Genomic DNA, 20261 nt, shown 5'->3' with positions numbered 1-20261 from the left:
CACCACTCACAGTCACCCTCCAGCAATGCTCACAAATTGAATTAGTTTCAGTCTGAATTTGTGTTTCAAAACTAGTAATTATTTTTTAACCCCAGAGGAAGCCAAGAGAAATGAGTCAGATCTTCACAAGTCATGAAATTTGACGATATATGATTTTACACCAACCAAAGGGACACAAGCCTGAAGCACAGCAATTTACCAACCATTCATCTGTTAGCAAATTAAATCACACCACATTTGACATCTTTTAGAAAGTTAGATAAATCTGATGAAAAAGTTTCTCTCTCAATTACCATCTGAAATTAATCTCCTTAATCCCAATTTGATCTCTTTCATGCATATAAGGGGTATCTTTCATCTGCCCACCTATGTGCTTTAAATCTCCGCCACAGAGTTAAGTTGGAACGTGACTATCAAACTTAGTCCTACGTGTAACTCCAACAGCCATGCAGCTCCATGAGATGGGGGAGCTGATTAGGGGAGATGAGGACAGGGGGGCGTAACTGACAGCCGCCCATTATCACTCTCTGTAGCTGGTGGAGGACTGTAAGCAGTCTCCAGAAGTGTGTGACGGAGTTTTAGAGCTATCCAGGGGCAGGTATGGTTCAGCGGCAGCAGTGCAAAGCTGAGCCATAGTCAAAGAGCCAAAAATAAAGCTTATTTCTGCAAAGGATATTTATTGACTTACTGATTTTTTTCTTTTCTTTTTTAATGCTTTATATGAAATGATACAATCTAAAAAGGGAAATCATACTACCAACTAGCCATTCTGCTTTAGGTATGTCTGTAAAGATGTGCAAGTAGGCATTTGTACTCTCTCCGTGTTTTTTATGACACATAGGTGCGTACGTAGGATACGATCAGTGGATGAATCTGAAAGTGGTTTGAGCTTTTTCATGTAGACTTTATGTTCATGAACTTCTGTTGGCTAATAAAGGAAATACCTGAATAACGTAGTGGAGGAACATCACAAATACAGATGTGACTATGCACGGCAAGGGTCACTGAAAGTTTTAAGATCGAGAAAATGGTGTAAATCATCAACTTCAGCAGTCACCTGATTTCAACCCAACTGAGGACCAACATTATCAAGTAAAAACACCTGAAAAAAACACTTCAACCACAAAATGTGGTTAATCATTTGAAAAGATTTAGTTCTGCAAACTTGCAGGGTGCCTAGAAGCTCACCTGGTAGAGCAGACACCCCGTGTACAAAGGCGATGTCCTTGCCGCAGGATCTGCCAACTTTATTCCAACTTACAACCCTTTGCTGCATGTGATCCCCTCTCTCCCCTCCTTTGACACTGTAGCTGTCTTATCAAAAAGGGCAAAAGACAAGCCCCAAACCCCCCCAAAAGGAAAAATCCTAAAAAAAGAAGTTCTGCAAACCTGCATTATGTTGCTCTTTTCTTAAATTTGTAACCCATCTGTGTCGGGGACATGGCTAATAGCCTTACTCATCATAGCATTCACAAAAGAGTGTTCAGTAAACAGTTTTATTTCTTTCCCTTTTTTCGTCCGTAGAACAGGTGGGGGAACAAAGGTACGCCAGGGGAATTTATTTTGACTTGTCTTCAAATTTGCACAAAGGTCAACTTGGACTCAACAATGAACTGATTCGATTTGATATGTTTCGACCATAACTCAAGAATTCATATGCTAATTATGACAGAAATTCTCACAAATGTTTAATAGAATAAGATAGTAAAGTGCTGACATTTGTCCAATAGGTCAAAGGTCAACTTGACTGTGACATCATAATGTTTTACAAAAACACATTGCTGGCCATTATTCAACACTATAACAGGAACAAAAGGATAGACTTTTGTTCAGATACTGAATTAGTGAGACTAACCTTGAGTGTCCACCTTGAAACTGTGCTGATTGTGGAGATCTTTAATGCTGCTGGGTATAAGTTGCGTGTGAAGCATCCACTTTTTTAGAATATGTAGTGTCTTTGTAGCAACATCCATATTTGAAGCATTGTCAACTGTCATGGCTACATATGAGTCTGGAGCGACATGGATATAAACTGTAATTGCAACTTGATTGGTTCATGGTGGCATACTACAGCAAGATGGTAATTCTAGTTTTTCACCTGTTCATAAGTCATAAACACAAAGAAAACAATTTAGATCAGATTTTGTTATGGAACTGCAGAATTATTTTTCTCATTTACCTCTCAGTGCTTCCGTAGTTATTTCCCATCTGCAGCAGAGGAGTTTCCCGCTGACAGACGGAAGGTCAGCAGGAGAGAGCGAAGCATCAAAACAAAGACATGATCAGACTAAAGTCCACAAATAGACACTTACACAATGAGTTGCAAATTCAGAATATGCATTTCAGTCGCTCAAGACCGCTCCCAGCACCTGAGCAGCCAGCACCACGGTTGATAGTGATCAGGCCTAGTTACACACCAGCTCTCCCCTCTTTAAGCGGCACTTTGACCAGCCAATGCCCTACAAGCCCCGAGCACCACAATGATGTGAGTGCTCTATAATAGGAAGGAAAAGGAGTCTCATCTCCTTTCTCAACAGTGGGTATTAGTTTAAGATAGCCATAACGAAGAAGGGGCACAATGCTGGCTCCTTCAGACCATTCTGGTCATTAGTGTAGAACACACAGCCCTTTTCCGTCGTAACCTCCAGAGGTCACACTGTTCACTAATTGTACTCTACAGGCAGGATCAGATTCTGTTGTCAAGAAAAGGGGAGATTGTAGCTTTGCCCTCTCTCTGTACTCCTAAAGCTGATTAGATAATGAGGTCTTTTTCTGGACTCAAGGCCTGAATGTTCAGTTGTATTTAATGCTCTCTGATGTTACCAGCTGGATAGTTTTTTATTTAATTTCATTTTAGCCACTATCAGTCTCTGACCTCAATACTTCAAAGCTCATGTATTTAGTATTTTGTTAGTTGTATATTTGTATTGGTGTAGCGTCCAGGTGTACGCAATGTTACTTGCTCTCTGCTCTCCTTTTATTGATGTGTTGAGACTGTTCATGCATGAGTGTATGCATGTGCATTTCTCTGTATGTGCGTGTATATGTACTGACTCCTAAGCTAAGAGCACATCTCTGGTCCATCTCTGCGGCCTGGCGTCAGCCTCCTTAAGTGCTGTCAGTGTCACATGGTAACAGCAGCGCTGCTGCCTCTTAATTGGTTTAGGAAAAGCATCCTTGTCATTTTGCGGTCAGTAAACTCCGCTAGAGAAAATGAAGTCCAAGCTGCTGCCACCTCCTCAACCCCCACACAGCCAGCCTAACAAAAAAATAATGATTATGTGCTGTGTATATTTGTGCGTCCGCTGTCTGTTTTCACTTTTTGCTTTTAGAAATAATTGCTGTTGGTTGTGTGGCTGCATCAGAGGAAGGGCATTAATGATTCTCACTGGCCGCGAGGAAACGCTGCGCTGCAGAGGGCGGGAGGAGAGCAACTCATTTTCTAGAACTAAACATGTGTGTGCATTTGTGCCTGAATGTGTTTGTGTTTGGTAATTTATTTTTAGTAGTTTCCTCATTTTGTGGTGCAGCACATATTGTATGCAGACTATAATAATTACACTAGCAGTGAGCGCAGAAATATGTGTATCTCTGAATGACTTTAATATGTGCGTGTGTGCAGTGTGTGTGCATGGCTGTCCTTTTGCACGGATTAGCTGGTGAATGCTGCGAGAGGATGATCAGACTGGGAGCACACCAGGGTTGCTCTGCGATCACACAGGGATTATGGGGGATGTGGAGCTGTAGTGCATACCAGGGCCGCCTCCAGTTAGGCTCATCTCCGCCACGCTCCCCTCACACACACCACTTTAATTGCCTTTGCTTCTTTCATTACTTTTATTGCCTCTCCTCTGCATTGCGTGCTCCCTGGGCTTGTGGAAAGGTCATTGTGATGGCGGTGGTGTGCTCACAGCCTCTGTCTCCTTGACTAGCAGGAAATGGCTGTGGGGCTGAAGCTGGGGGAGTGAGTGACACAATAAGGTGGCCACTAACAGGCTGTGCACAGATTTTTATCACAAATTCTGTGATTCATTTTTTTACAACAATTTGGTTAAGTCACGCTGCATCCGAGTTCTTTTTTTAAATGCCACCCAGTGTGTCACAAAAATAAGGTGGCAGCCTTAGTGGTAGAGACATAGATCCTGACTAGATCTGTAAGCTATGATATTGAGTGCAATGCTAAGTAAATGCATAAACATTATTAAAAGTGACCTTATCACCTGACAAAGGGAGGAGCTGGGCAGGCAGTGTTAATGGCATTGGCAATATCTTGGTTCAGAAGCAGTGAAGAGGTGATGGCCCTTGGATGAGGGACATGTTTCTGCCTTATTGCATCCCCTGTGCACCATTCTAAGGGAAATAGAGGTCTTAGTGGTGGTAGGATCATCAAATGACTTAGAGTTTGAATTGTGGTACAATAAAGTTTGTCAACCCCTTGTTAATTATAGTCACTCCTCCTAAAATATCTTCAAGATGTGCACTCTCATAGTAAGCTGGTGTAGGGACCTCAGCATCTTTTTAATACGTGTACTGTATACACAAATGTAGATTTCAGGGGGGACGGATGCAGTGGACATTCCTCTCTCAATATTTAGAACATGTGCATGTGTCCCCCCTAGGAAGTATTGATATTATATCTATGTTGTGATATGACGCTAGATATCATCTTAGACTCTGGATATGGTAATATGTAAGTGTTGTCTTTTCCTGAATTTAAAGGCTGTATCACAGTGCAGTTATTTAATTGTCTTACCTGTGCTAACCGTTAATTAATTTATATTTGTCTTTAACTACCCAGCAAGTTACTATATCCACATTACTGGTGATTCATTTTTGAAAGAATCAATAGTCAACTCTTGCAGAGAAATGATTAATTAGGAAATTAAGTTTTTGATTCTCAAAATTGTCTGGCAGAGGACCCCCCCAAACTTCCCGTTACATGTCCCACCCAAGCGGAAAACTCAAACACTGCAGTTCATCAAATGGCCACTTGAGGCTGGCTCCAAAACACCGTAAATCCTTATAGACCCCCATGTTAAAATGTCCAGCTTTACGGCAGAAATAGTAATGTCAACAGCCTGGTACAAAAAAACAGTTTTGGTCTCTATAGCTAATTTTAACATTTATGACAACTGTACAAGAGGTGTTTTTTTTCTTTTATGTTTTGATTTTATTTAGGCCCAAAGTTATGCATATTTAGGGGTCGGGCTGCTTGAGTGACAGGCTGTCTGTGAGTTGTGGCTGCAGTCTGTGAGTCAGAGCCACCCCTCACTCTTCCACAGCTCCACCCTCTCGCCCAAATATGGTCAACTCTGGCTCCAAAAACCCAAGATGGTGATGGCAAAAATGCCGAACTCGAGGCTTCAAAACCCAAGTCTACAAACTTATGAGTGACATCATAGTAGCTAAATCCATTTATACAGTCTGTGGTCCCACCCGATGTTTAAACGTAACCTACACCCTTGACTGTATACATATATGTTTAATTTTTGATTGCATTTGTAGTATTTAATCATATACAGTGATGAGAATTGCACACATTTAAAGGTCTCCAATTTTGTTGTCATAAAGCAAATGTGGTTTTAGTTTTTATTTATTATTGGTGTTATTCCTGTGCAAGAAAGTATTGCTCAAACAATCTTTCATCATGTTTTCTTCTTCGTCAGGTTTGCAGCAGAGCTGAGTGCTCAACTTGCAGTGGCGCAAATATTAGCAGGCTTTGCTGACAGTCTGGGAGGAGCATGTGATTTTAATAAAGGTAGTGATTGTATCTCTCAGGAACTCATATGAGTTTAAGGTAGTCCAGACCAAACAAAAACACACACATAGACTCCATCAGTCTAACACCATAAATGTCCTCTTGCCTCTCAGAGCCCCTGCCTCTCTTCCTTTCAAGCTTTATACTCCCAGCTTGAGTCTATAAAAACAGAAGTACATTAAAGCGGCAGCTGTATGTTGTAGATAGGGGATTTTTATATAAATTTTACTTCCCTCCCACTGCTTCTGTCCTTTACTCCCATCTCTCTCTTCCTCTGTCTCCGTCTCTGTCCAAGGTGGAGGTTTTGTGTTCAGTCAGACGGCTCTCGTGTCCACAAGATGCTCTCCACTGTCAACCAGACGGTCCTGGAACATAAGTAAGGCCTAAGTACACACCACATTACTGCAGAGGTCTCCCTGCACTTGCACAATAATTGGTTTCTATCCCAACAATAGCTAATGCACATTTTATCATATCCCTACATTGCTGCAGGCAAGCAAATGAAACTGGCACTGAAAATAAAAGAGCAAAGCACGAGGATCATCCATCTCTGCCAAGAAAGAGAAAGTGGACAGAGGAGAGTTATATTTATGTGCTTTGCTCTCAAATGCAACAGTGTGTGAAATACAGTGTACTTTTTGTTTTTGTGTATGTGTGTGTACAGGCAGGCGCACATGAATCCACCTGCAGGACGGTGGGGAAGATCAGCAAATTGAGGTCAGGAGACTTAAAGCTGAGCTTGATGAGAGGAGGATTGAAGAGGAGGAGATCCAGGTATATACACCCAGAGAATAACATCACTGGGCAAAATCAACACATTTTTTACAGTTTTTTAAAAGAATTATATATTTGAGGTTATCATATAACAGATGGAATAAGAATGTACTTGAGCATATTGTCAATATTTTAGCATGATTAACTCAGTTTACTTTGGTTCTTGTGTTGTTAAAAAATACATTTAATGGTACATATTGATTATGAATATTTAAAACAATTTTAAAGCTATTTTTTACAGTATTGATTCACTAATACCAGCTGCGCTTACTCTTTCTCTCTTATTGTTAATGTTTAATACAGTCATTTTGTTGTTTTCTGTCACTAACCAAGAAACAGTGCCCTCATTGTCAGTTTTCCTCATTATATTGAATATTGATATTTTTAAGTTATTTTATTAGTTAGAAATTTTAGTATACTTAAAAACAATGTATAAATCCATAAAGAAGTAAACTCTCTAAATCATCACCTATGACCCAATAGAAGTGTGTATAGCACTGCGTTTTTCTGCAGACTCCTCCCTCTGCCTGCATTTTCATATTTTCTATGTTTGTACCCCAACACACTCGGGTGAGGTCGGGCTATATAAAAATTTAGTGGCCTGGTGCCAGACTGTAAGCAGCATGCATCCAAGAAACAAAGTGTCGAACAAACGTAAATATAGGGAGGCTAAACATCAAAAGAGAGTGAGTCTGGGGTAGACTTTTACCTTCACTTTCTCTGGCAGTGTGTTTAAAAACAGTAACTATCAGTCCTGCATAGTGTGCATTTAAGGTCATCCGATTTCTGCAGTCATGTAGAGGTGTACATCACTGTCGACCGTGGCCATCAGTGATATTGGGTTTGGTCTGTGGTGCAGTAGAAGAACTAGAAAAGGTTATCGAAGACAATATTGTCCAGTTTGATGTAAGTCTCTCTTTAATCTAAAGGGGGCATTAGGTGCAGAATATATTGCAGTAGGGCTGGGTAATTAATCGGATTTTAATTTTGATTATGATTTTGGCTTCCCTCGATTTTCAAAACAAGATAATCCAGATAAAACGATTATATGCAGCATGATTAGTTTACGATGTTGCTTTCATTTTGTCTTTTATTTTGCAAAACAAGCGCACCCTTTGCTCATGCTCCAAAGTGCAAACCGAAGTTTCAGCAGGGGTTGAAAACAGCGAGTCCCAGTCTAGATGTTAACCATCTGGTTCTATAACTTTTGGAAAGTCTAAAAGGGCCACACAATATTTTTTTAGATTGCCATTAATACAATCATGCCTCATTCAAACTAGCGAGGCGCTAATCCAGAAATCACTCTGCTGGCGGAAGTTACCCGCTCAGGCACACTCGGCCGTGTTTGGCTGCCGTTAATCTCTACTGCGCATGCTCTATGGGCCAGTAGATCCGGGTATTTTACATGTTTCTAAACCCGGAAGTTTTTCTGCTTTCTGCCAGCGCGCTGCCTCTCTGGTTGTTTTGAAACTTCGCTGTCAGACAGCCGAGAGAGAGAGCACGAGCGACAGCGAGCATGAGCGGGGAGAGCAAACGTGCATGTGCCGGTGATGGTGACAGTGAGGCTGCAGAGAGGAGCAGAGAGTTTGACGTGAAAAGCGGCTGTGTGATGTGTCAAACAGTTGAGGCTGTTTGTTAAAGAATAAATGCTACAACCCCGGAAGACCCGAGACACGTGCCCATGTCTAGCTCGCCAGCAGCTGATTAAAGTGACAGAAGTTAGCCTCGAAGTTAGCAAGCTAAGTTAGCTTCCCACTGGAAACAGACCAGGCTCCCTTAAGGTGGACTGTTAAGGTGGATCAGCCTTTGTTTCACTAACTCAGGAGAGACTCACCAGACAGACATTTCTCCATTATCTGTTTAGAAGCAGCTGGGAGTGTCACTACAATGACAATCATTGTACCCAATTCAAAATGTATTTCGCTGTGTTACAGTCGTGGCTGCATCACAAAGCTTTCATTGTTTTTCAGTTCACTTGTATTTAAAGTTAAAGGACGTCCAGTGTTAAAAATAAACACCAGAGTTAATGTTCAATAACTGCATGATGCTCTGGAGGACAGTGAGTAATCATGTTAAATAACTATGATTTTATCACAATATCAAACAAAATGATCGTGATTATTATTTTTTATCATAATCAAGCAGCCCTATATTGCTCTGAGTAAAGTACGTGATGTTTTTGTGTTGTCTTTTTAGACAAAAGTTGCTTTTTCTAAGCACATGACATTGTCACATGCCTCTTGTTCGGCCTCTGAGGCCAGTTTGAAAGCCCAGTGCAGAATTCTTGCAAGTCTGTCCGCATGATCAAAAGAAAATTAGTATCTTGTTACTACCACAGACACTGTAAAGTCATCCTTATTGGTGGCGTGGTACGCGGACAGAACACGATTTGATGACTTTAGCTCTGCTCATTCTACTCTGATGACCTGTCATAGTCCTGGCAAAACTTGCTTCTCCTGTAAAGGAGACTGCAAATCTATACAAGCCTCTCTCTGTGACTACATGTTCAGTGCTTTTGCTCTGAACGACTCCAGAGACAGTGTCAGTGACAAAGCAGTGAGCTTTCAGACAGCACGAGTGTTTCTAGAGTGGCTCATCTGAAACACGGGTCAATACAAACACTCACCAGCACATCACAGACAGTATCACTGAAAAGCAAAGCTGCAGCATAACTCTCAGGATTTTATCGGCTGTCATGTTGATTTTGCTTGTTCTGGGATTAGCATAGGCCTCAGTGTGTTTGTGTGACTAATGGTCTGTGTTCTCTGGCTGTGAAATCAGCGGCCTGAGAGCCCTGAACAGCCCGTACATCAGTGTTTGAAGTCCGCCGCCCCCCCCGGGTTGTGCCTCTGGGTCCTGCTGCTAATGCAGCCCCAACACATTTTGTCTTTCTATCTCACAGAGCAGAGCCTCTCCTTTACATACAGCCATGTTTAGCACTCCTCTCCCCCACTGTAATCTGCACGACTCTGGTCGGCTTGTGTCATCCCTACCTGTGTGGCACAGCTTCCACTGATGGCTAAAGCTTGTTAACACATTTGTGCATTTAACTGGGAGATGTTGGGAAATGTCGTTGATCAAAGGACACGGTGCAGCAGAAGAGAAAGTCTCAACTCCCTCTCTGGGAAGAGTTTAAGCCTCAAGACTTAGCAGACTTTTCACCCAACTGACCAAAGGATGCTCTCTCCCCTTGTCAGAAGGACAGATACCTGTTAGTTGCTGTTAGTGTTCACCGAGATCACACACAGCACTTCAAAGTAAACACGTCACCCAAGCATCACCATGGAAACTTCTAAAGTTTACTAAATAAAATATGAATTTCATGTGTTGCTTGAGAACGTGTTATTTGTTGGGGGAATGGTGTCCCACAGTGGAAGCCATCTCATTTTTCTCAGCCAATATCACCTTGCCTCAGAGTAAGCCAGATTTGTGTTACCTGGCATTTGCCTGCAACACATTCCTATCTGATATCCTCTCAGATTGAAAGCAGGGAAATTGGGGCTGATTGAAGGGATAAGTTTTGGCAGTGGAAGGACAGAGGCAGAGCGAGAGCGAGGGGGAAAAAGATGTGAACCCAATCTGCCATGTGTTGACTGTACTGATTAGGGGCTTGTGCTAAGAAGAGCCTCTCTATCCCCTCATTCCTTCTGTTTACTTTGAGCCTCTCCACCTTTCTCAACACAGGCATCACTGCAACCGCAGTGCCCTCCTCACCCTTCTCTTCTCAGCTTCAGCCATATCAGCTGCATCACTAGAGGCACAAGAGCTCCTTTGTATTCTGAACTAGTCCAATTGAGAAGATGACATCCTAAATAGGGTTAGGAGGGGTTCTGCGAGTTTTTTAATCCATTACAGAAAGTGGAATGATTGCTAATAAGAGGAGATCTGTGACATGTCTGCATATTTCCTGGATTTACGGTGCTCCGACAGCTCTTAGTGTGTGTGTATTTTTGGAGAGCTGATTCAAACTCAGCCATTAAGGGCCGCATGGTGACTGGAGCAAAGTGCGGCTGATGTTTTGGGACATTAAAAAAGCCTGCAGGCAGCCAGGTGTACTGAGGTGTGCTGAAAGCAAACCAGAGATCCAGGGAATAATAATAAATAGATAAATCAGTGGATGGAATGGCATGAGAGAGGCTAGGGAAATAGCACATCTATCCTCACGCAGCATGTTTGTTTATTTATGGCGACTGAAGGCCCGGTCTGGACGCCGGGTGGGGGCTGAGGGAGCACATATACAGGCTTTCCCCCTCAGAGCTCAGCTCCCTAGCTTTCATTAAGTGTCATTACCAGTACTTTCAGAAAGCTGGCCGGGCTGAGACCTGACATCCCCTCTACAGATAGTTGGCCATGCATATGGATGGATTTCTGATCCCTCTTATCCACCACTGAGGAAGGGGAATTAGGCCAGTGAGAAGGAGGGCGGGAGGCTTAAAGGGTGCGTCCATATCTGACTTAAATGCCAAAGATGGAGCTATTACTTCAATTGAGGGACGGCCTTCATGCTCTGGTTGATGTTGTGTATATGTCACTGTATACGTCATTAACATTGTATTTCACTTCGGATTTTCCTTTTTATAAACGGGTTATTACACCGATGTCTATACAATCAAATACATTTTATACTCTTGTGCAGATTTTTTTCCCCATTTTGGCCACAACATTCCCCCAGTGACATTTTTAAAATGTTTGTTTCTAGCAGCATGGCGTTCATTAGCAGTTTGCTCTTCCAGTTGACTTACTTTGAGAACGTCCCCTGATTGACGGGGGGGCTTGTTCTGTTTATTTGTATATCAGGGAATGAAATATTCATATTGTACGCTTTTCTGAGCAGAAGTTATCTAGATTCAGTGTAAATGGTACTTAGGGTTAGATTTTCACAGCAGATTGCTGTTATTAAGGGGAAAAAGCCAACTCCTTTGAGCAGTCATCTTCCTGGGAGGCAATCTATTTCTCTTTCACGTAGCAAGAGTGCTGGACCAGGCTCTTAATGCACTGAAGCAAAAGTGCTTCGGTCCGCAACCTTTCACGCCTTCAGCTCTCCTTTATGTGATTGAATAGTTAATAACTATGAGTCGCCTTTGAAAGCTCTGTGCCGTTGGTCCTTCTGATGCACTTCTTTTCTTTTTGTCTGTTTGGCTGCTGTACCTGCCCATCGCTCTGTCTGCCCGCACGTCTACTTGCCCCAGATGCCAAGTCGACTGATAGCCCATCTCTTCTCTACCAGCCCCTCATACTTTTGTCTTTTTGTTTCTTGCCTGACTTACAGCTTGTGTGTCTGGCTGTCTTAGTCTGTACATCAGAATTTTGAGGGCTTAGGGATCAGCTTTTTCATCTTTTAGTTCCTCTTTCTCTTCCCATGCGCACACACACACACACACACACACGCTCGCTCACTCACACAGCTCATTAGCCCATCCCACGCTCACAACTCTGGCAGAATGTGACCCTGCCTAATTGTGTACCATGCTCATTTGTTCTCCCTGCATGATGTGACGATTGCTTATTTATTCTCCTCAGGGCTCCCATCTCACATTAAAATGATTGACTCATTTCATTCACTGCACATTTTCAAGCTTTATTTGATAAGCTCATTTCCCTTGGCATTCAAATCCCTCCTTTTCCCATGCTTAAAAGTTATAATGTTACTGAGGCACATTATTATTCATACTCTGGATTGTTTCTTCGGCTAATTATCTGTGTTAGAAAATAATTTTGCATGTGTGATTCTGTTTATTCCGGTGGAATCGAGCAGCACAAAAGGGCAGACATTAACAATGCTGTTGGAATTGCTGAGGAGCCAATTGTGTACACAAAGCTGGCAGACGCGGTCAACAACAAGCTTAAGAGGGATTGGGACACAGTGGAAGCTTGGCCAGAATAAGCAGAGCAAATTTGCATTCTGCAAGAATTTACATCTGGTTAAAGACCTCAAATAAAAAAAAAACATCAACCTTTTTGTCCATTCATGCAATTAGGCTGTGTTTTGACTCGGAAAAGGCCATAACAAGCGACTGCTGATTGGGGATTTGGGCAGCATTGTTACTGCAGGATTTTAGCCCTTGTGAATTTGCCAGCTGACAGTGGATGTTTTCTCCCCCCAGCTACTGTATATCGACCAGGCCTCAGTGACACAACAGCCGCTGGAAACCTGCTCAGTGCACTGGTGGGTCAATTCACGCTGAGACATGAAAGTGTCAGGCACAAAAGGATATGATCTTGTTTAGCCAAAGCTTGTAATGTCACCGGTTGACAGCATCTAACATTTGAGTGTTTTGGACTTTTTTTGATTAATGCCCATCTGTATATCAGTTACTCACCCTGTGTTTTGCTGAATTCATTAAGAAAACTTTATCTTGCATGCCTCCACGGTGAATGAAGAATCCAAAACCGTAAATATTCATGTTTAATTGAAGTCACAGGGTTTTAGGATTAACAACAATCTGTATCTAAACATCCATTTAAAAACTCTCACATTTCTCGTACAGTATAAACTAAGTCTTAGTTATCCAGTCGTATACTTAGTACTTCCCAAACACATGAATACTAGTTCAACTGTTACTATTTCAAACACTTCTGCAGAAACAGTCTCAGTCTCACATATGTAGCACGTCTGTTTGCAGCAAATGAAAATAAATATTTTTGGGAAACGCAGAGCATGCAGCAGGATAAATGAGACTTGGATTTGAATGCAGGGATTGTGTGAGAGTTTGTAAATAGATGTTTTGATATAGTTTCGGTGTTGTTAAACCTGGCCTTCATTTACTACAATTCAAACATTAACCAAACAATGGGTGAGTAAATGATAAACAAATGGTCATTCTGTTGAAGTATTTCTGAAATCTGGGATTTCAGAAATGTGGTATAGGACTAATGTTGAATGAAAAAAGAACAGTCAAAATTGAAGCAGCCAGGTCCAAAAGCTCCAAAAACACTTGATTCTGCTTTTGCCATAATGCAACTCAGTTATTAGACACCTTATGACATCTTTAAATTTATTTTGTCAAACTTTGTTAAGCTCCCTCCGGGGAATTTAAACAAAGCCTAGCCCTAGGCATCATCTTGTTTGCTTTATAAAAAAAGTTATGATTAAGTGCATTGTAAAATCCCTTGTTTTCAGGAGTTTTAATGCTCTTTGATCAACAGTGATTGCATGTATTGTCTGAATGAAGTCTCTTGTGCTTTACACGTGTTCTGACTGCAGAGGAGTTCTGATTATCAGTCAAGCAGAGAGCCAACAGACGAGGAGAAGACCGTCTGCTGATGACCTCCCCGAGCTTGTGTTCCCATCAGCAGCGCGGGCAGAGTTGGAAAGTTCCTGAGCAGATCTGGACATCAGATTCCACCTTTCTGATCCCTGGGACAGACATTTATCTATAACTGATAAGCACTAGAAATACACAAAAAGGTGGATTTGTTCCACCTCACCGAGTTTTCATAAATTACTTTTACGTACTTTATACTCAAGTTCTGGAGTCTAATTGAGTGTATAGTACAGTTTTTGTTATTTTGTGTCTTTGTGAATTTGGAGTCTCATTTGATGACTGAATGAATGGGTTTTTATTAGAAGTACTTAGATGGCCAGATGTGACTATAATTATACTTTCACAATGTGTACAGTAAAGCTTAAAAAGTCTTGAGCCAGTTGTGATTGAAAAGATTTCTCCATTATTCATAATTAGAGAATTTATCTGTGTGGGTGGAAACTGCTATAGTTTAACTGAAATAATTTAATTTTGTAGCCTGATATTTATCTGTTCAAATGCCCTGAATCACATCAGTGTTTTGATTTCATTAGTTTTAGCACGCGCAAGTTGAATACACGTTGAGCTAAAGGGAATATTAATCTATTTTTTATGATTAAGTTTCTGTACGTTGATTCCTACAAAAGAAAAGTGGAGCGCTTGATGTGTTTTGAGTCACATACAGTAATTTCTCCTGGAGCCACAGACCCCACAAGCCAATGTAGCCAAAATCTTAATGAATATGGGCAGATAGACAAGAAATTGCAGCCAAATAAAAGAATAATAAAGGCATCTCAACCCTAACAAGTCTGCCTTTGTTCTTCCACTCCACCCACCACAAGTTGGCTGTGTGAAAGCAGGCATTGTTGCAGCTTTGAGGGCAGCTCTGAGAGTTCCATGCCCATCGGCCTTCAATCACATGGGATGTCTGAGTTTGACAGTATAAAGTCTTTCTTCTAGAACAAAATAAGACCCCTAAGCAATAGTGGATGAGCTGTTAGTAACCGTATAGTCCACAGGGAGGTAGACCAAGCATGGTAGTACAGTATACACAAAGTGTTGGTTAGGGATAAGACAATGGACCAGTAAAAACATTACTGCATGCTGCAACACTCTTACATTTCTTGCATTTACTGACAGAAGTAAACTGTATCTGCTTTGTTTGGTAAAATTCCAATTTGACTTTTTCAAATGAAAAAACAAAGTTCATGAAAATGTTATAAGTACCGATTTTATACAATCACTATTGAAAGTATTGTCTTGCAGGAGTTGTAGCAATTGATCAATGTTTTATTTTTTTTTCTTTTACTTTCAGAATCCTGTCACTCCATTCTTTTGGTTGTGCCCATCCCTTAAATTGTTTGACTTTTCAGAAGGCATCAGTGAGGATATACAGTGGTTGAGTTGGCTCTCCAGCTGCGGGGTTGTTGTACTGTAGGTAAGTTATTTACTTGCTGCCAACATGTAAGGATTAATTCCACCCTTACAGGAAGAGGACACCATCAGTTTCTGCCTTGGCCAAATCAATAGGCAACATTCTTTCCAGCATAGCAGTCAATACGCCACACTTAAGGTGTCTGAGGAAACTACAGAACACCAATAATTGTTATTAATGCCTTGGATGTCCCCAAGCATAGCATTTAGAGCCAGCCCCTATCTAAAAGACATTCAGCCATCACATCACATTGTACATATCCCACAAAGGCCTCCCAGGCTTCTAGTGAAGTGTCTGTCAACGTTCTGTAAGTATGTTAAAGGTCCAGTGTGTAGGATTCAGGGGCATCTATTTGCACAACTTGTATGCAGTATCCTTAACTATGTTTTTCCTTAAAATAAGAATCCTGATTTTGTTACCTTACTATGAGCCATTTCTATCTACATACAGAGTGAATCCTCTCTTACATGTCTTCCATTTTGCTCTGCAGTATGGACAAACCGAACACTGACTCCTGATAGGACCATTTGTGTTGTCGCGTTTTCATGTTAGGCACTGCAGTTCTGTATGTTTGGCACATGGCAAAACCTTCAGTTCTGCACCCTCACCGCTGGATGCCACACTAAACCTTTAACACAAAAAATGACCAATATAATACTTTTTATTCTATTGTCATACTATGGTGTGACTGTAGTGATGCAATGTTGCTTCAGAGTGAAATATCGTGGACAGATTACTGCGAAAATTTGTGCTGACATTCTTGGTCTCCCTGTTGATGAATCACACTGATTTAAATGATCCCCTGACTTTTCCTCTAGCGCCACTATGAGGTTGGGTTTTACTTAAGTGTCTCACCAAATATTCAATTCATTACCATTAAAAAAAACAAATCCAGACATGCAGAGGATGAACTGCAATAACGTTGATGACGACTAGACATTTGTCTGACCTTTTTGAAGAATAAGAAAAATATTGTTTTAATTAATGTAAAAAAAAAAAATTAATTATTGTTTATGTTTACTACCATCCAGTAGTTAAGTCCTAACCAAGAAAAGTATTTTTTTTGTCTTTTTATCTTGACATTATTATTAAGCTTTTGATAAGGATTAAACATTTTAGTCCCTCAATGTTAAGTTTCACCATCATCAAATGATTTTTTCATGATTTTAAGTGATGGCACATGTCCCTGATATACTGAATCCTTAAAGCAAAAAGAAGTTTATGTTTTTGCATTTTAACAGGAAAATGTTAGGAAAAATGTTAATTAATACGTTTGCCTTTTAGGAAAATATATATTATTGATTGACTCAGCATTGTCTACAACAAAGACTTGAATAGATTTTTAAATAATTTCCCGCAGGTATTTATTTAAAAACTCCACAATTAACTTATTCTAATCTCTTTTCACAAGTCCTCACAAGAATATTTATATATATTTATATAACATCTCAGGGACACAATACACAAACATGCTTTAGCCCACCAATTTGCACCACAATTTTCACATTGTATACAAAGCCACTTTTTCAGTAGAATTAGTTATCACGTGAAGGACAGCACACAACAAGCATACATTGCCTTCTGCTTCCATCATAAACCACATGTGGGTTCAGAACTGTTGAAGGTAAGGGACTACAGAGGATGGTGTGTGTGTATATGCGTGCGTGTGTGCGTGCGTGGGGGGTTACATCCAAAATTCAATCAAGTGAAGGCCATCTCCAGCAGGGTAACAGTGAGTGGAGGGGGGGGGGGGGGGGTGAGGGAAAACTCAGCTGAAGTTTCCACTGGGCCTGCTGTGCTCCTAATGCAGCCTTGGATGTAATTGGGTCCCAGAAGGCTGTTCATTATCGGGGGTGAGCGAGGCAACAAAACAGAAAGGGGTGGAAAGAGAAAGAAAATGTCTCAGTCTTTGCTCAGCGCCTCTGTCCCGGCACCATTATGGGACAAGAGTTAATTAAAAGAGCAGTTGATGCCTCTGTTTTTCTCATCAATCTCACTTCTGCTCTTATTAAGTTTGTAATGACAGCAGAGCTTGTCCCTGTCTGCCACCAGACACGCAACAAGGGGGAAGAATGCGAGGAAGGCAAGGGCGGGGCACTTAATGTGAGGGACGGCTCATCTCAACAAATCTCGCAGTGGTCAACAGCGAACATTCACCCTAATCCCTCCATCAAATCTCACGACACAGTCGGTGAAGGAGAGCTGTAATTTGTGTGTATTTGGGGTGTGGCAGAAGAGTCCATTCAAGAGGCGTGGCTTTGCACCCTAATCCTGTGACTCCCATCTCCACCGCCTCGGAGGCCATTTTAAGTCCCTCCATCATTACAGGGACCATCCCTGGAAAGCTTTGGTAAAGGTGACTGCTGACACTGTCATTCACAAGGACTATTTCAAAATGTCAGCCCGTAGCTGAGATTTGTCTCATTAAAGTTGGTGGAGTCCATTATATCCATCCCCTCCTCTGCCTGCCACACTCAATCAAGATGACTTGGAGAATTGAGGGGTCGAGGGAACGCTCATAATCACGCTTGTTTGCATGAGGGTTACAGTGAGACACACCATCACTGACCAACAAGAAAGGAGCGCTGCAAAGGGATCCAGCTAAGAGAAAAAACGCTGTGATTTGATGCACACTACATTTGAAGAAATAACAGGAAGGCCAGCCTCCTTTTTTTTTGTCTTTTCCCTCCAAATGATGCCAGCTAGTGAGAGAGCGGTTTCAGCTGAGAGACATCAAGAAATGTCAACCTAACCGTGATGAAGACGCTGGAACACCATCCAGGCTTTTGTTCAACAGACTTGTGACCTGAAGATTTACATACAGCTTCAATAAAGCCAAACACAAGATCCACCCACATATAGTCTGGCTTTTCATCTAAAGCATATCAACGTCCTTACAGCTGAGGGGTTTCAAAGCCCAGGGATCACTCATGTAGATGTGTGACATCTGTGGGCTGCGAGAGCTTGTGTAGGGGAGGGACGGACCCAGGCATTTGTTTCTCTGATCACTTTCACTCGCCTCAGCTTGCAATTGTTCAGCTGACAGAAAAAAACCAACATTTTGGATATTTCATTAATATAATTTCAGTTATGTAGCTAACAGTCTTCATAACTAAACTATATAAAAAAAGAAATCATAGAATACTATGTCAAAAAGAAAAATTGTAAAAAAAAACCAAAACAAAACAAAACAAAAAAAGTCTTACTACAATGTGTCAAAAACACCTAAAAACATGCTAATATTCCATACAATGTCAAAATAGTCTTTGTATAGTGTGTCAAAAAATAGCAAAAGCAGTCATATTGTATGCCACAAAAATAATAAAAAGTCATAGTATGTCAACTAAAACTGTAAAAAGTCATATAATGTGTTTTTTTCCTCTAAACTGTTTATATGAAGAATGTAACATTCAGTTTGTTTCTTTTTTCTTTTCTTTTTTTACAGCACAGGAATCCCTTCAGTGCAGATCAGCAAAGCCACTGGGACAAATGTGAGTGTTCAAAAAAGTAGTATAGTATGCCATATAAAGTGTTTTTTCATACTGTAATATGCCATTAAAACTGTAAAAAATAAATAAATAAAAAAAAGTTATTGTATAGTATGTCAAAAACAGTAAAACAAAAAAAAACTTTCATATATGTATAGTATAGTGTGTGAAATTTTAAAAGTCATAGTATAACCAAGCAAACAACAAACAAATAAATGGATAAATAGATAAATAAATGTTAACTTTTCTTTATAAGCACTTGTTTAGGTCAAGAACAAATATGCAAATATAAGCTGTTTTTAGCTTGTTAAATGTGACTATTTGCTCTATTTCTTTGTCATATGATAGCAAAATGAAAATGTGAACATTTAGGTTGTTAGTTGAACAAAAAGAGCAATTCGAAGTAGAGTTAAAACTAATATTCATTTATTACTCCCAACAGAAAACTGGTTGGCAACTATTAGTTAATGTTCAAAATGTTGGTGATTACAAAGGGGTTACATTCAATTTTTTTCAAAGTTTTAATGAAGAATATCACATTCATTTTGTTTCTTTGCATCTTTTCACAGCACAGGAATCTCTTCAACGCAGATCAGCAAAGCTGCTGGGACAAACGTGAGTGTCAAAAATACTGTAAACATAGTCCTGGTATATATATAAGAGTCTACTTGGGCTGGTTCCCTCTTATTTATGTAGATATATGTGTAAAAACCAAAATCAATATGGCCTGCACTCTCACAGTCCTCTTTTGATGTCGGTCCCAAGGTTCACACAGAACATGTTAGAAAGGCTTTTAAATTTGCCACCCCCTCCACTTGGAATAACTTACAGAAGAACTTAAAACTGTCTGAGCTGATCACTGTGGGGGAATTTAAGTCACTTTTAAAAGGTCAAGGAAATAGCACTATTGGTCAGGGTGACTGCTACTCCAGTGGTAACTGAAATTTGATCATTGCACTTTTCTCATTCTAACTGGAGGTTGTGCTCGCTCTTTGTGTTGTGTGATAGTTGTATTTGTCTGTCTGTATTTATAGTTGTAACCTTGTTTTAAGCTGCACTCTTGGCCAGGTCACTCTTGGAAAAGGGATGTTAAATCTCAGTGAGTCTTTTAGCTGGTTAAATAAAGGGTATACTGTATATATCTGTGGGGAGGGAGGGTCTGCTTTGGAGGCCTCAGAATTGCAACTTTGCTTTTTGTAGATGATGTGGTTCTGTTGGCCTCTTCACACAGCATGGACAATGTCAAAAAAAACCTGTAAAGAAAATCATTGTATAGTTTGTCAAAAAATGTCATAGCATAGTATGTCAATAAAACAATGAAAAGAAGTCATCGAATAGTATGGTAAAAAATGGTAAAGAAATTCATAATGTAGTGTGTCAAAAAATGTGCAAATAGAAATTAAGTGTAGTATGCCAAAGAAATAATAAAACTCATACTATATTATGCCTTAAAGAATTATTCACAGTATAGTATGGCAAAAAAGAAAAAAAAAAGTCAGTGTAGTATGTCGAAAAAAGTTAGAAAAAAATCACAGTATAGTATGTTGAAACAAAAACAAAAA

General features: G+C 40.4%; 1 long non-coding RNA gene across 1 annotated transcript; it reads left to right on the top strand.

The window, feature by feature from the left end:
* The first annotated feature begins 6057 nt into the window (after window positions 1–6057).
* On the top strand, window positions 6058–13809 carry LOC121942405. The gene is made up of 4 exons (XR_006105805.1): window positions 6058–6134; window positions 6423–6532; window positions 12637–12698; window positions 13737–13809. It is a non-coding gene; the product is annotated as an uncharacterized LOC121942405 (long non-coding RNA).
* The last annotated feature ends 6452 nt before the right edge of the window (window positions 13810–20261 follow it).

Source organism: Plectropomus leopardus, chromosome 1 (assembly GCF_008729295.1).
Source record: "Plectropomus leopardus isolate mb chromosome 1, YSFRI_Pleo_2.0, whole genome shotgun sequence".
In the NCBI taxonomy this organism is placed as follows: Eukaryota; Metazoa; Chordata; class Actinopteri; order Perciformes; family Serranidae; genus Plectropomus; species Plectropomus leopardus.
The sequence above is the reverse complement of the archived record's forward strand: the minus strand, read 5'-3'. Positions and strand labels throughout refer to the sequence as shown.